This window comes from Lonchura striata, chromosome 33 (genome assembly GCF_050655825.1).
Source record: "Lonchura striata isolate lonStrDom1 chromosome 33, ASM5065582v1, whole genome shotgun sequence".
Lineage (NCBI taxonomy): Eukaryota > Metazoa > Chordata > Aves > Passeriformes > Estrildidae > Lonchura > Lonchura striata.
The window spans coordinates 5843527-5859235 of record NC_140735.1 but is presented as its reverse complement, the minus strand read 5'-3'; positions in this window follow the sequence as shown (position 1 = coordinate 5859235).

The window sequence follows — 15709 nt, the reverse complement described above, 5'->3', positions numbered from 1 at the left end:
AATATCAGATTTGACTGTTCAAAACACCGCAATATTGTCATTGTGATCCTTGATTGCAAAGCAAGTAGCCAATATCCACATCTCATCCAGGACCTATAAATTAACCTTAGCAGCTTGGTAGATAACATTTGCTCCTTTTACTAAAGTGATTTTGACACTTGGCATCCGGGTCATACACCCAGCTTCTCGGCATCCTGCTTTGTTAGTGCTGAATGCTGTGTTCCTGTATCTGTTAGAAATGTAATTAGTCATTGGCAAGAGCCAGTGTGAATGTGGATGTGTGGGTCATTAGTACGTATGTATTAATGGGGTTTGTATTGATGTATTGATAGAGATTAGTACATATGTATTGATGGGTTTTGTATTGATGTATTGATAGAGATTAGTACATATGTATTGATGGGGTTTGTATTGATGTATTGATAGGGATTAGTACATATGTATTGATGGGGTTCCACTTACTGCATTTCAGTCTCACTTGGCTTGTGCCTGGGATGCTTCTGCCAGTCAGCCACCTGAATGGACTCTGCACAACACAGGGGGAATTGGGAGCTTGCTTAAGCATCACCTTTACCATTTCTTTCCGTTTTCATCTTTTCTCCTTTTCCTCCTGGAAATGTTTCTGCAAATGTTCAATTCAGTAACGGGGATAAATCAGGTTACCTCTCAAATCTAGTTTCTCTCTTCTATACTTTTCCCTATTCAAATTCTCAAATAATTGTCTTTCCTTACACTCTGCTGAAGCAATTAGGGTCCCGAGATGATCTTTCTCAGTCATAAGTTTGTGCACTTGGATTCTCAGTTTTTCTCCTGTCTCCATCTCAGAAGCCAGTGGTGACTTTGATACCTCATTTTTTGTGTGAGTCTTATTTTTGGTGAGCCTCCTTAACTGCAGCCGGCAGCCCCCAACTCGCTGAGGATGGCAAAAGTTGTTTCTGAGACTCCAATTAACAACATTAGCCTGTGGGGCCATAGTAATTATAGGTCTCTCAGGAGTTCCAACTCCCACATCAGCATTTTATCCTGCTTGTGGCAAGGGAGTGCTGATATGTGGATGAAAAATTGCAACTTTACAATTTTAATAAAGATTTGTTGGGAAACGGTAATTTTATTTTTTTTTTCTAGGGCTGGGCACACACCAGGATTTCCCTTGCTGCAGGGATCTCTCTTTAAAGGGCATGAGCGCCCCTTGGGGATTCTCGATCTTTTCTTTATCTTGCACTAATTTACATATATATATATAATCTTATAATAGGTTCATGCATATTCATTCTGTTGATTTTGCCTTACAATTTACAGTTGGCCCTTTGTACAGAGTACAAATTCCTTTGTCTCTTTTTTCAGACTTCTTTTTCTCTTAGTTTTAGAGTTCAAGGGGCCCCTCTTATCTCTTCACCTTGGAGATTACATTCTTTTCTCCTTGGCTGGGACAGTTTTACAAGCACAGCAGAGTTAACAGAATAAACAGCATATTTCACTCATGTTAGCAAGCCACTATGCAGTACACTTCACCTAAAGCCAGATGGATTTTCTACCCTGTTAAATCTTACTCTGTTTCAGTGCGATTTTCCTTTTCCCCTAGCACTATATCCTCCAGAACAGTAGTGGATTTATTTATTTTATTTATCACTTTATTTTTTTTATTTAATTTATCACTTTATTTAAGTTATTTTTTACTTATTTATTTAATCACTTTATTTTATTTATTTATTTTATTTATTTATTTATTATCACTTTAAGTTATTTTATTTATTTATTTATTTTATTTATCACTTTAAGTTATTTATTTATTTTATTTATTTATTTATTTTATTTATCACTTCTCGAGAAATCCCTTTCTGCATTCCATCGTGCACTGGGACCCCGGTGCTCCCTTTTGGGCACTCCACTTCCTTGCTGCCATTCCAATCTCCTGATTGTTGCTCTCTTTACTGACTGTTCAGTAAAGAAAAAATAATTAAAAAATCCTTCTGATGTCAAATGTACATAGTAAATCACTAAGGGGCACTAACTAATTCAAAAATTTACATTAAGTAAAATAATTTACTTATCATCTTAAGGAAAGGGGGGAATGAGACAGAGTGAACAGTGTAGAAATCCATTTGGATTTAAGTAAAATGTGCCACTTTGAGCTTGCTAAATGTGCTGTTTAGTCTAATAACTGCAGCACTTGCAAAACTACCCTGGCTAAAGAAAATTAATGCAAATTTCCACACTAAAAGATAAGAGGTAAGAAAGACTCCTCAGACCTTAAAACAAACAAAGCAAAGTGACCAAGAGTTCTTTTTGTACTTTCTGACATATACCTGAGTATAACTAGCTATAAGTATAATGTGAAATCAGCAGAGGTGAGGGCTCCTGGTCGCCAGGGTCCCCATGGCAGGGGGCTCAGCTGTCTCTGTATACACAGATGCAGGCAAATAATCACGAAAAGCTGCTCTCACCTGGAATGAGCAAGGACCATGGAATCATAACATTTTAGAGGGACAGAAATCAGACACTTTGCAGACTTTAGAACTTTTAGCTATTGTTTGTGCATTTTGTCGATGGATGCATGACCCTATAAATGTTGTGTCTGATTCCTTGTATGCAGTTGGAGTAGCACAGCGTATTGAAGATGCATTGCTGCGAGAAGTACAGAATCAATGCCTGATTCCACTTTCTGCACAATTCCAATCAGCTATTAGACAAAGATCTTCTCCATATGCTGTTTTTCACATCAGGAGTCACAAGTAGATGGAAGGATTAGGGGAGGGCAATGCTTGTGCTGATCAGCTGGTATCAGTGACTGTACCCATGGAGAATTCTACAAAAGCATGCAATGCTCATGCCTCATTTCATCAGAATGCAAAAGGGCAACGATGTTGCTTTGATATTACCATGGAGGAAGCCCGAGGAATTGTCAGAGCATGTCCAGACTGTAGTCATCACAATGGACCAGGTCTTGGCCTGGGGGTAAATCCCCGAGGTCCAGGCCCCACTGAGTTGTGGCAAATGGACGTGACTCATGTGAATGAATTTGGGCATTTACGTTATGTCCATGTGGTCATTGACACCTACAGCCACTTCATTTGGGCCTCCCCACAAGCTGGAGAGAAAGCAATTCATGTTATTCAACATTTAACACTGTGCTTTGCTATCTTAGGGGTACCTAGAGTTATTAAAACAGATAATGGTCCTGCATAAGTAGGGAAGAAAGTTAATTGCTTTTGGCAGCAATGGGGTGTTAAGCATATTACAGGAATACCACACTCTCCCACAGGACAAGCTATAGTAGAAAGGGAAAACCAAACTCTAAAACAGTATCTTGCAAAATTTAAGATAATTACTGATCCTCAGGAAAGATTGGGAAAAGCATTGTTTACTTTAAATCATCTTTGTATATTTGGTGTTCATGATATGCCACCTGCCTAGGTACATGGGATACTTGCAAAACAAGGTGTTGATAAGCCAATGACTGTAATGCATAGGCATCCTGCTACAGGGATAGGTCAGGACCAGCACCTGTAAATGATATGGGTAGAGGTCATATGTGTGTGTCTACACCTACAGGGCCCTTGTGGGTTCCCAGTAAGTGGACACGTCCTGTTTCAACACGGCTGCCAACACCTCTGCCGAAGACTCCACAGATGACAACTTCAGCTTGAGCCTATTCTACAGGAAATAAATTATGTTCTAAGGAACAAAATGATACTTTTGACTCTGATACTGTCAATTTTGTTGCAAGCTAATGCTTGGGCTCCTGCACAACCAAGAACAAACATATGGGTTACTTTAGCTAAGCTGACAAATCGGAGTGCTGTCTGTCTCTATCCTCACCTGGAAATCCATTCTCTACCTGTCTGGTAGGGATACCTGTTGACAATTGGCCTTGCCCTCAGAACACACCATCTTGTAAGGTGACAAATCCCCAAAATAATGTGGATAATTGGGATTCTTGGGTTCCTCACCTTCCCCCTGCTCCTCTTGAACCACAAGAGTTAGAGCTTTTGGGATCAATTCAAGCTGATGCATGCATTGTTTTTAATTGGACTGGTATGGAGCAACAAAATCCTGACAAGTATCCGGCATCAGTAAATTCCAGTCTCCCAATATATAGAAATTCTTCCTATTGGTGTAATTACACTTCAGCACATGTTTCAGTTTCTTCCAGTTCTCCACTGCAGCTACCTGCTGGGTACTTTCTCATCTGTGGAGATTGTGCCTGGTCTGGTATCCCTTCTAAACTCAAAAGAGGTCCTCGCACAATTGGTTGACTGTCTCTACTGACACCTACTATGTCCATGATATTACAGATGTACCGACAACATAGACAAAAAAGGATGACCCATGCATTTCAGAGCAATTGTAGGGATGATGCTAAGTTTTGGTCCACAGAAGCAATTGTTACTTCTTCTATATTTGTCCCTGGAGCAGAAGCAGGTAGATCACTTACACTGTTAAACAGACTAGGTTGTTGTCTTGCCAACATCTGCTGCATTATCTAGTCTCTTGTTGGATGTAGATTCTATTTGGCATGCTACTTTACAGAATCGTGCTGCTATTGACTTTTTACTATTGGCTCAGGGACATGGCTGTGAAGATTCTGAGGGAATGTGCTGCATGAATCTGTCTGATCATTCTAAGTCGATACATAAGCAGATTAGTGAATTGCACAGGCTTACTGCTCAGTTACAACAACAACATGGCTTTGGGTTAGATGACTGGATAAAATCATTAAGTCTAGGACCATGGTTTCGCTCTATCATTCAATATCTGATTATGCTTGGTTTAGTGATTTTGCTGATTATATGCTTGCTATATTTGTGCTTGCCTTCAGAGAGCTATGCACCAAATTGCCTCATCAGTCACTGATCAGGCAATGTTGGTGCAAGAGAAAAAGAGAGGAATTGTTGGAGAATGGTTGCAGGAGAGGGGTCATGGATCAATGGAACAGTTATTCATTGATACCTCTCTCTAAGACCCCAGAATCAGAATCAGCCTGTGTCTGGCCTGGGAACAGAGTTTGGGAAACCAGCTCTGTGTCTAGGCCTGGGAAACTGTACAAGGTCTGTCTAGGCCTGGGAAATAGAACAAGGTCGCAATGAGATAATAAGGACAGGCATAGCCTTGAAGATATGCTCTGTCCTTGGAAGGCATGACTTAGCAATGAGAACTTGGCTTGGAGAACTTAGCTACAGCTGTAAATGCACATAGGAGACATAAAACAAAGACCTTTGTAAACTTGACCAATGAGAGCTGTTGCTGACTTTGCTTGTAGCAAACCCTATAAAAACTGACAGGATTTTTGAAAAAATGAAGCTCACTTATCAATCATACTGATTGTGCTTCCCTCCGCCTGCGGCATCATTTAATGCCATCATTGAAATCCACGTGGCTGGCTCTGATCCCTCGGCCATCCTGTGGGTGCGCTGTGATGGCACTCAGGGTGATCTGTTCCATAACCTTGCCAGGCACCGAGGTCAGGCTGACAGGCCTGGAGTTCCTCCTTCCAGCCCTTCTTGGGGATGGGCTCACACTCGTACCTCCAGTGCTCTGGGACCTCCCTGCTGAGCCAGCACTGATGGTAAATGATGGAGAGCAGCTTGGGGAGCTCATCCACCAGCTCCCTCATCCCCCTAGGATGGATCCCATCTGCTCCCAGAGAGACCTGTGAGCATTTGAGTGGCTCAGCAGGACCCCAGCTGCTTCCTCCTGGATTACAGGGGGGTTGTTCTGCTCCCTGTCCCCATCCACCAGCTCAGATCACTTGTCCTGAGCACAACTTGACTTACTCTTGAAAACTGAGGCAAAGGGGTTAAGTACCTCAGCCTTTTCCTCATCCTTGGTAACCATATCCCCCACAATAAGAAATGGAGGTTGTCCTTACCATTCCTTTTGCCATAATGTAGTTATAGAAACATTTTTATTCTCCTTCACAGAAGTGGCCTGGTTAAGTCCTAATTGACCTTTCACCGCTCTAATTTGCTTTCTGCATGACCTAATGTCTTGGTTCGACAAGATAGGAGTCTGTGAAAGAGGGCAAAGCCTCCTGTGCAATGGAGAACGGCAAACCCCCCTCCCTCTGAATTACCAGGATCTTTAAATTAAAAGGCTCTCAGGCAAAGATGTGGGAATGGGAGTAACAATTCTTTACTAGGAGAAAACTAGACAACAATTTAAAAAGGCAAATGCAATTGGTACAAACAAAACCAGTGAGAAAGTCCAGAACCTGAGGAGTCGGGGTGCCCGTAGCAGTTCTGCTGGGACAATTGCTCCCCTTGCAATGGTTGATGAGTTGCAGCTGAAGTGGTGATCTTTAGAAGGGTACAGTTTTCCTCTGAAGATCTGGTGGCAGTGGGGCCGGTCTTCCTCTGCGCCGGGGTTGCCTCTGAGCTCCGCTGCCGTCGCCTCAGCGCGCTCCGGCTGCTTCGCTGCGAGTGCCGCCGAAGAGAGCTGCTTCTCTGGGAATCCTGCGAAGAGAGATCCAGCTGCCTCTCTCCCCAAAAGCTACCCCTTTTTTACAATAATAGAGTGCTTGGCTTCCCCCTCTGGGTGGGACCCCTCACAATGGGATAGTGTTATATTTACCAGCCCGGCAGTGAGTCAGTCAATAGTGTATAAACAAACCATTGCCTCTACGGGGCAAACCATTGTCTCTGAGAGAGATAACTAAAACCTGTCCAACCGGTTTGCCTTCAACAGATGGCAAATGGAATACAAGCTTATCTTACAACCCAGGACACCTAATAACATCCATAAACATGTCCTGAGTTTCCTGGTCCTCCCTCCCAAAGTGATGCATCCTAATTTTTCCCCTGAGTTCCTGGAAAAAGCCCCAAGCTCTGCCAATACTGGTGCCTGTCACCTGCCACAGAGACCTGTGGCCCCGGGGGACTTGTGTGCCAGAGGACAGCCAAAGCCAACGTGCCTTGGTGTCTATGTGATCCTTTCTGCAGGTGGCTGCAGGCAGGAGCACCGGGAGCAGCCCTTGGTATCTGTCAAAAGCTGTTGCTCCTTCCTAGAATGATTTTTGCTTGGAAGTGATAATCTGCAACACAAAAACACCATCCACTGTTGACTTCCAGAGGACAATGACATTCTTACAGAGATACTGTCAAGTTTCCTTGTGTCCTTCTGTTTTTTCTAGCTTTCCGGGAAAGAACATCAGCCCAGCATCTGATGCCCAATGCTCCGGTTGCTGCCTGTCTGGCTGTGGCCAGCAGCTCATGTCCAAAGACAAGTGGGTGCTGCCTTCTGAGCAAGGGAATGGACAGGCATGAGCAGAGAATTCCCCTGCTGAAGCTGGGAGGAACCTGGGGAAGTGCAGAAGATTGGGATAATGCTGGCATGAGAGAAGCCGTTCCGTGTCTCTGATGATGGTGACAGCAGTGTGAAGGAAGAGCCAAGAGAAGCACTGGAAGCAGACACATCCTGCCGCTTTCTGCTGTTCCATGGACACAGAACACACTTGTTCCCATAGCTCCCGAAGGCTTGATGCAGGAAGAAAAACATTCAACAGAAGCACCAAAGGCCAGGGGGCTTTCGGCCACTTTCCCTTGCCCACCGCACGCTTGGGCAACTAGCCGAGTGCAAGCGCCCTTTTTCCCCTCCTCTTCATTGGCCTGAAGAATCTGGGCACTAAGAGAAAGCTCCTGGACCTCTGGGTATGACAACAACAATTTATTAATGCTACCCTGGGGTGAAAGGAAGTGCTTGCAGAGGGCAGTTGTTCCTCACAGGCTCAGGTGGCCCCAGCAGACGCAGCCTGGCGGATCAGTTCTCCACAGCGCTGCAGCAGGACAGCCAGCCACGGTGGCACGGGAAAGGCCGTGACTTCCAGAGCCGGCGGAGTTGATCCTGCACATTCTGGAGTAGGGAGGAGGGAATGGCCTGTACAGCTAAATTGATGTACAGGGTTTGAAGGGCCAGGCATGAGATGGCAGGGCTGACGTCATCCGCCAGGTCCTGAAGGGCTGCGAGAGAGAGGAACAGAGCCACGGTCAGAGCCTGCCTCTGCAGAAACATGGGGAGACCCTCCTGCCACGTCCATGCCAGGCAGCTCTTGCCATGGCCTGGAGGAAGCAGGAGACAAGAAGGGCTAGCTGGAAGGTGTTGGCCACGAATGTGCCACAGGCCCCCGAAAAGTCTGTGTGCTGTGCCCACGCTGTCCTTGGTGCGTGCCGGGCCAGGGAAGGCAGCTGCCAGCGGCAGCCCCCGCTGAGAGCCCGCTGGCCTCACTCACCCCTGCAGAGGATGCGGAACTCTTGCTGCTGTCCTCTGAGGCAGCGCCCGGCCATCCCTTGGGAACAGAGAGCGTGAGCTGGCTTCAGAGCCACAGCTGCCGCCCGCGGGCGCTGCCCGGCCCGAGGCCACACGGGCTCCTGGCCCGGCAGGGCTCAGCCCGGGCCCCTGGCGCATCCTGCCGCCCCAGGGCACGGCTGCCAGAGGGCGGCGGCAGCGCCGAGGCCAGGCGAGGCTCCAGATGGCCGCGCGTGGATGCTGCTGCCGGGGCAGCAGGCGGGGCTGGGGCCGAGCTGCGGCGGGGCGGGGAAGGAGCCGGGCTCGTGGCTCACCCATGAACCTGACGGCTGCCTCTCGCAGGGGCTCCTGTGGGCTCTGCACGTAGGGCAGGGCCCGGCGCAGGTGCTCGGCCGCTCGGCTCCTGTCCTCTGCCAGCTGCAGAGAGCGGCGGGGCACGAAGGAAAGGGTTGGTGCGGGCCCTGCCCCTCGGCCGGGTGCTCCCTCCGCCCGGCGCCGCTCCCCCTGCCCACACAGCGCCGAGGCCCGGCCAGCAGCCGCCGGCGCCGGGCTCTGCAGGGAGCAGAGGGCCCGGCGAGCCGCGGTGCCGCCCCGCGGCAGAGCCCGGCTGCCTCGGGGCTCCCTCAGCACCGGCCTTGGGGCCAGAGGAGCCTGGAGCAGAGCCCGCGCGGCCCAGGGAAGGCAGCGGCGTGTGGGGCGCCGGCCGGTGCCCCTGCGGGCAGCACTGGGCAGGGGCCGCAGCTGCCAGGGCACAGACTGGGCACCGTGGGCAGGCGGCTTCTCCAGGCCGGGGCTGGGGCTTCCGGGCTGTGCTTACCAAGCGCTCGGCAAAGCTCCACATCTGATCTGTTTTCAGCAGCTGCTGAAGATCCCTTCTCTTCAGGAACCTTACTGCAGAAAGCAGCGTTTCCCGAGAGGCCTGCAGAGCGGCAGAGACACGGACATGGCACCGCAGCCCAGGGCACAGGAGCCACGTCCCCGTTCCAAGGCCAGGAGGGAGCTGGAGCCCATGAGGAGGAGCCAGGCTGTGGGGAGACAGCTGAGCCCCCTGCCATGGGGACCCCGGCGCCCAGGAGCCCTCACCTGTGCCACACGCCAGTTCTCATCGTGGCAGTTGAAGAAGAGTGGGAGCAGGCTCTGGCTCACAGGCTTCTTCAGGGGCTTTTTTCCCTTGGCCACCACCAAATTCATCACCTCTTGGAAGAGGCAAACGGAGAGCAGCTTTACAAGGCTGTTGTCCTGTTGGAATGGAAGCAAAACCCCTCCACACCAGCTGCTTCAGGCTCCCCTGTGCACAGGCACAAGGCACCGGGCTTCCAGGCGGTGCCCGGTGCCCGTGGCTGGGGGCACAGAGCCTTACATTGTCAAAGAGTTGCCAGAGCGCCTCAGCCAGCTGCAGGGCGATGGGGCTGGCTATTGCAAGGTCTTTGTTGCAAAGCACAGAGCTGAGAACAACGATGGTCATCTCAACAATGTCTTCATCCACAGCCCGCAGGAGTTTGCCAAGGCTTTCAGTCAGGCTGTACATTCTTCCGTTCTGTGTGGAAAACAAGGCTGTACAACCCCACGCTGCTGCTGCTGCTGCAGGGCTCAGAGGCCGAAGGCCTGTCCCAGAGCACTCAGGCAGCTGAACAGCCACCCTGGAGAGCTGAGAGCAGCTGCCACAGCTCCCAAAGCCCAGCCAAGCCCAAGGAGCTGCTTTCCCCAGCCCCACGCTGCCAGCACAGCTTCAGCTGCTGCCTCCTTCTCACCATCGAGGGGTCCTGGCTGAGCACCACGAGGCCTCTGAGCGCCACGCGATGCATCTCTCTGGACTTGCTCTGCAGGTGCCTTGTCATGATCTGCAGGACGTTTTCAGCGCATTCACTCAAGTCCAGGCAGTCCAGGACCTGAAAGGCACAGAGCAGTGACAGGAGTGCCCAGCTGGCAGGAGCTCAGAACTGCACAGGGCTGAGCCAAGGCAGCAGCACAGGGCACCATCCCAGGCAGCTGCGGCTACCAGAGGGCAGAGGCGTGGGAGGCAGCTGAGCGAGGCAGCGCTGGCCATTGGGCTCACCTCCACCAGGAAGGCCAGGGCGGGCAGTTCCCAGTCTGAACTGTCTTGGCTGAGTAAGTCAAAGAGGCAGGATGCCATGCTGCAACACCAGATGATGGAGACACGGCGCATCTCCCTGGTGGGGAGAAAAAGGCACCATTGCTCCTGAGCTGAGTGGCCAAACCTCTCCCAGGGCTGACTCACAGAAGTCTGGTCTTCTCCCGAGCACTCCCCAGCACGGGTGCTTTGGGAGGCAGCTGCTCCAGGGCACCCTCCTCTCCCAGCCCATTCCAGTCTGCTCATCCCTTCCTTGGGGACAAGGCCCTGCCGCCCATGAGCACAGGGACTGCATGGGGTGATCTGGGCACAAAGGAGAGGGGCGGTGGGGAGAATGAGGTCTCACCTGGCCAGCAGACCCACTGCATAGTGGTGGGTGTTGGCACAGAGCAGTGTGTCCCAGGCACACCTGCGTTCCATTGCTACCACCACGTCCTCGTACTGCATTTGGCAGAGCAGGGCCTTCAGGGTCTGCAGTGCAAAGCTGTGTGCAGAGCAAAGCCCAGGTCACGCTGGGAGGCCTGGCTCCTGCCCTGGGAGCATGGCAGGGATGGGGAGACTGGGAAGACTGGCATGGAGCACCTGTTGGGGTGGGCGGCAAGGCTGTGTTGCTCCTGGCATCTCTTCCAGAAGGTATCCACCTCTTCTGGCATATTCAGAGTGCTGATGTAAGCTTGGAAGAGCAGACGCAGAAAGAGGTTGGGGAAATACTCCAGCACTACAGGTGGGCACCAGGTCAGATTGAAGAGCCTCCACAGTGTCAAGGTTGCCTGCAAGAAATAAAACAGCCAGAGACAGTAATCAGTGCCAAGACATGCATTTGGCATGGCCCCAGCCTGCGAGGGAGAGGCCAAGGGAGACACATGGGGAGCAGCCGGCCTGGTGCCCCAGAACCTTGCCCCCAAGCCAGGTTTCAGCCCAGCGCCTGAGGCAGGGAGATGCAGCTGGGGGCAGGGCAGAGAGCTAGCTGCTGGAGAGGTGGCCTGGGGGCTGGCAAAGGCCGCTTCCAGAAACTCACAGCCAGGGCAAAGACCCCTGTGCTGTCCCCATCGGAGGTGTACACGCTGTCCTCTGGCCAGGCGCTCAGCACATCGAGGAGTATCTGCAGCGCCGGCTCCGCGGTCCTGCTCGAGGACATGATGGTTCCCCACATGATCACGGCAGCTCTGTGGGGCCAGAGCTCTGTGTCAGGGGGGTCTCAGCCACAGCAGCGTGGCCTGGGCAGCTGCAGGGGCCTGCACTGGCCCTCAGCCCTGCCTCTGACTCCTGGCCCTGGCTGGCAGCAGCCAGCCAGCCCACGTGGGTCCAGGCCCTGAGGGGCAGGGAGGGAGCATGGCAGCAGGCTCCGGAGTTGACATGCCAGGACTGGAAAACAGAGGGGCCAGAGGCTCCTGGAACTCTCCACCTGTCTGTCAGGGACAGGCTCTACGGGGTGGGGGGGGCGGTGAAGCCTAAGGCCTCAAGGCAGGTGGGGATGCCATGCCTGTCACACGATGGGGCCCAGCGCAAGAGAGTGATCAGCACGTCACAGGGGTATTCCTTGGTCAGCTCCAGAAGGGCCTTGTCCAGCCTGTGCTCAGCAGATTTGTTGGCCGTGAGCCACTGGTGGATGTACCTCACCATGGCTGGCACCTACAGAAGGCACAGGGAGACTTGGAGAGCTGCCAGGGCAGCAACTTGCCCAGCTTCCCCTGAGAAGTGCTTCCCTTTCCACCACATTGGACTGGACCTCACAGGCTGAGGGAGCCCAGCAGACCCAGCAAGATGTGCCACACCATTCCTGGGGCAATCAAGCCCTTGCCCCTGACTGCTTACTTGCTTTGCATTGGAGACACCCTTCTCCACCAGCAAATCCAGCATGGCAGCACTGGTCTCGGCACTGAAGAGGTGAAAGCTTGCCAAGATCCCAGTGCCCACACCTGTGGTCTCTTCCTGCCTAATGCACGTGATGAATTGACAGATGGTCTGCAGGAGAAGAGCAGGAAGAGAGGGAGAATGCATGGTGTGCTGCAACCACTCGGTGCTTGGCTGAGCAGTGCCAGCAGGCCCAGCCCAGGTGGGTATGGCCGTAGGTACCTGCGCTGTTCTGCGGAAGCGGCCATGGGCGGGTTCCTGTTCTTGTGTCCGGTCCAGGGCTGCATCTGGTAAAGAGCGAGCACGGCCAGAGGTGCTGAGGGGCAGCAGGAGAGGCCGGAGAACACAGCCCAGCCCTGTTCTCTCCTGGCAGGGGGAGCCACGTGATGGCCCAGGGATGGAGCTGCCATGTGGTCCAGCCCCAGCCCAGCGTCTGTCGTATCCATGGGCATGTCCGAAGGGATGGGATGGGATGGGATGGGATGGGATGGGATGGGATGGGATGGGATGTGGCCAAGCTGGCTGCAGCCACCAGCCATGCAGCCCAGCAACCCAGCTCTGCCACTCACCGTCCTGCAGATGCTTGAATGGCACCATCTCTTCAGTCTTGTGCACTGGGGCAGCTCCAGGGCCTTCTTCCTCTTCCTCCACCCAGGCCAGCTTGGGCACTCTTGGGGGGTCTCTGCTCCATGTCACTAATTGGATCTGTGGCTACTTGCAGGAGAGATGCCTCGGAAAACTCCAAGTCAGCAAGTCCTGCTTTTGTGCCTGCACGGCACCTTCAAGACAGAAGCCTCAGGAAGTTTCAGGACAGCAAGTCCTGCACTCTGATCTCACGGGCTCCTGCCACAAGGACAGGAGACTCCTGTCAAGGATTGTGCTCTCGCCTCGAGGGCGCTGGTGGCAGGGATGGGAGATGCCTCCAGGGCACCAAGTCCCACGCTCTGCCCTTGAGGGCACCTGCAGAATTGAAGCCTAGGAAGGCCACGGATCAGCAAGTCCTGTGGTCTGGCCTCGACGTCAGCTGCAGGAATAACGCCTCAGAAATCTCTGGGTCAGACACGAACGAGTGTGCTGTGCGGGGGCTCCTCACAGCACTGCTCTGTCCTGTCCTGTCCCGTCGCGTGCTCAGAGCACTCTGGCATGGTCCTGTCACTGTCAGCTCCTATGTCACCACGTGTCACAAAGGGCCTTTTGACACACTGTTCCATGCCATGGTGACCATGCTGCAGCGTGTCACAAAGGGACCCTGCACACACTGCCCCCTGCGCTACGGCCGCCCCTGGCCCACCCAAAGTGGCTCAGGTTGGAAGGAATCCCTGGCCCCAAGTGTCTAAGACAGCCCAACAGGGTCTTTAGGAACGGCTCAAACCATCAGCAAATGCTGCCCTGCTCTGCGGGCTCAGGGCAGCAGAAGGAGCCCCCAGGGCTGCCGACGCAGCCGTGCTGGGAAGGGCACGAGGCCTTCCACAGAAGCTGGTACGACCTCCTTGGGACTCGTCCCAGCCTGTGGCCATCCCAAACCCGCGGGTGTGGCACACACAAGGAACTGTGGGCCAGGGCAGGAATGCTGCTCTGAGCCCTGGGGCCCGGGGAGCGCTGACACCAGCAGGTGAGGCAGAGTCCCTGCCCAAGCAGACCTGCCACCCCTGAGCCCTGGCAGGGTTGGTGCCGTGTCCTGGCCCAGAGACCTGTGCCCCTGGGGGCTTCTGTGCCAGAGGGAGCCAAAGCCCAGGTGCACTGGGGGCTGTGCTCCTGCCTGCAGGGGCTGTTAGCAGGAACACCTGGAGCAACTGCTGGCAGCGCTTGCTCTCTGTCAGAAGCTCTTACTCCATGCTGAAATTATTTTCTCATTGAAGTTACTGCCTTCAGCACAAAAACACCTTAGCGGCAAAGGCACAGAAAAATCTGGCAAGGAAGAATCCTCAATTCAGGAAAGCTTTACATCCCATTGTTCAACTCAAGTAGTTCCAAAACACTGCAAACTTCCCAAATTATTTTGGATGGCCTGAGGAGGTGAAGATTTGGAATTTTGCTTCCCATCTCAAAGTAGCAACTCATTTGCCTTAACCTCATCCATTGAGGGTCACTTTACCGAACATAACACTACACAAAAAAAGGGCAAAACCAAGGACCATTCTTTGGTTTGCAAATGGTTTTCTATGAAGGGATGATAATATCCTAGGTCTCTTAAGGATTAAAAGCTCTCAAGAAATGAAAGTCTCCTCAGTGGTACAAAAGTAGCTCAAACAAATGAGTAGATGGCAAAAGGGCTAATTTCCCCCTGCTGGAGATATCTAAATGCCCAGTAAAGTACAGCTCTCCCCTCTTGTTCCCTGCAGGAGAATCAGGACCATGAAAAGGAAAAGTCACAAATATTCTTTCTGCCTTCCGTAACCAAAGCTGTGCCAAGGCACAGATGCTGCCTTCAAAGTGACTCTAATTCCAGCCTAGAGCTCTCACCTCCCAGACAACTCCTTCCTCAACACCCCACTAACACCAACCCCCCCCAACTCCTGCACAGAAGCCCTCAACACCCCGTCAGGGGCCCCAGTTGTCCCCATCCCTCTGCAGAGCTTTCCCACCCTCCAGCAGACGCCCTGGTTCCCTGCACATGCCGTGGGATGGCACTCGGGAGGATCTGCACAAGGCCTTCCCCTGAAGCAAGCTCAGGCTGCCAGGCCTATGGATCCTGGATCATCCTTCCCACCGAGCCTTCCTGTGCACGGCTGTTCCATCTGCGCCTCAGGGCTCAGCTCAGACTTCTCCACTAAACCAGGAGTGCTGGTAAAGGATGGAGAGCAGCCTGACAAGCTCTTTCTCCAGCTCCCTCTTTACTCTTGGGGAGGTAGAACATTCCACAGGAAAGCAACTGATGCCACCAGGAGAGGGGTGGCCTCAAGCACCTTTGGCAATGAAACAAAGCCTTTGTTTGACATAAGCCAAAGCAATTCCCAAAAGTAAACAGGTAATTAGCACAGCCATACATAAGTACTCAGCACCAGTTAGCATAAGAAAAACCTGGCAGGCCTAACTTGACCTGAGAGTGACTTGACAAAAAGTTTTAGACAGTGTACCAGAAGAACTAAGGGCAAGTGTGGAGTCAGCCCTGTGCAGGGAAGCCATGAGGAAGACTTTGTGCTGCTTTAGGGCATCAAGACCGCTCCTGGCCAGTGCCTGGACATCAGCTTCAAGGATAGGAATCTGACCCAATATATTTCCAACCCCCTGCCTATCGAATCGCCTCAGCACTGTAAAGATGGATGGTATGTTTGGTACAGTTCCTGCATCAACCCACTGAAATTTATACGTGGCGGAGGAATATTAGAGTGGGGTGCAGATCCCCCCCTCCCGCCAGGTCAATAAAAGAGCTTTTGGCAGACAGTGCATTTGCCTGCCAATTTCTTTGAATGAGGGAGACCCCTCAGGACTGCTATATCCTGAGGGAACACCATTGGCCTTGACCTGTAGGCAGCTGCACAAGCTTAAAATCTGCTGCCTCAGCTGCCAGGACTTCTCTTG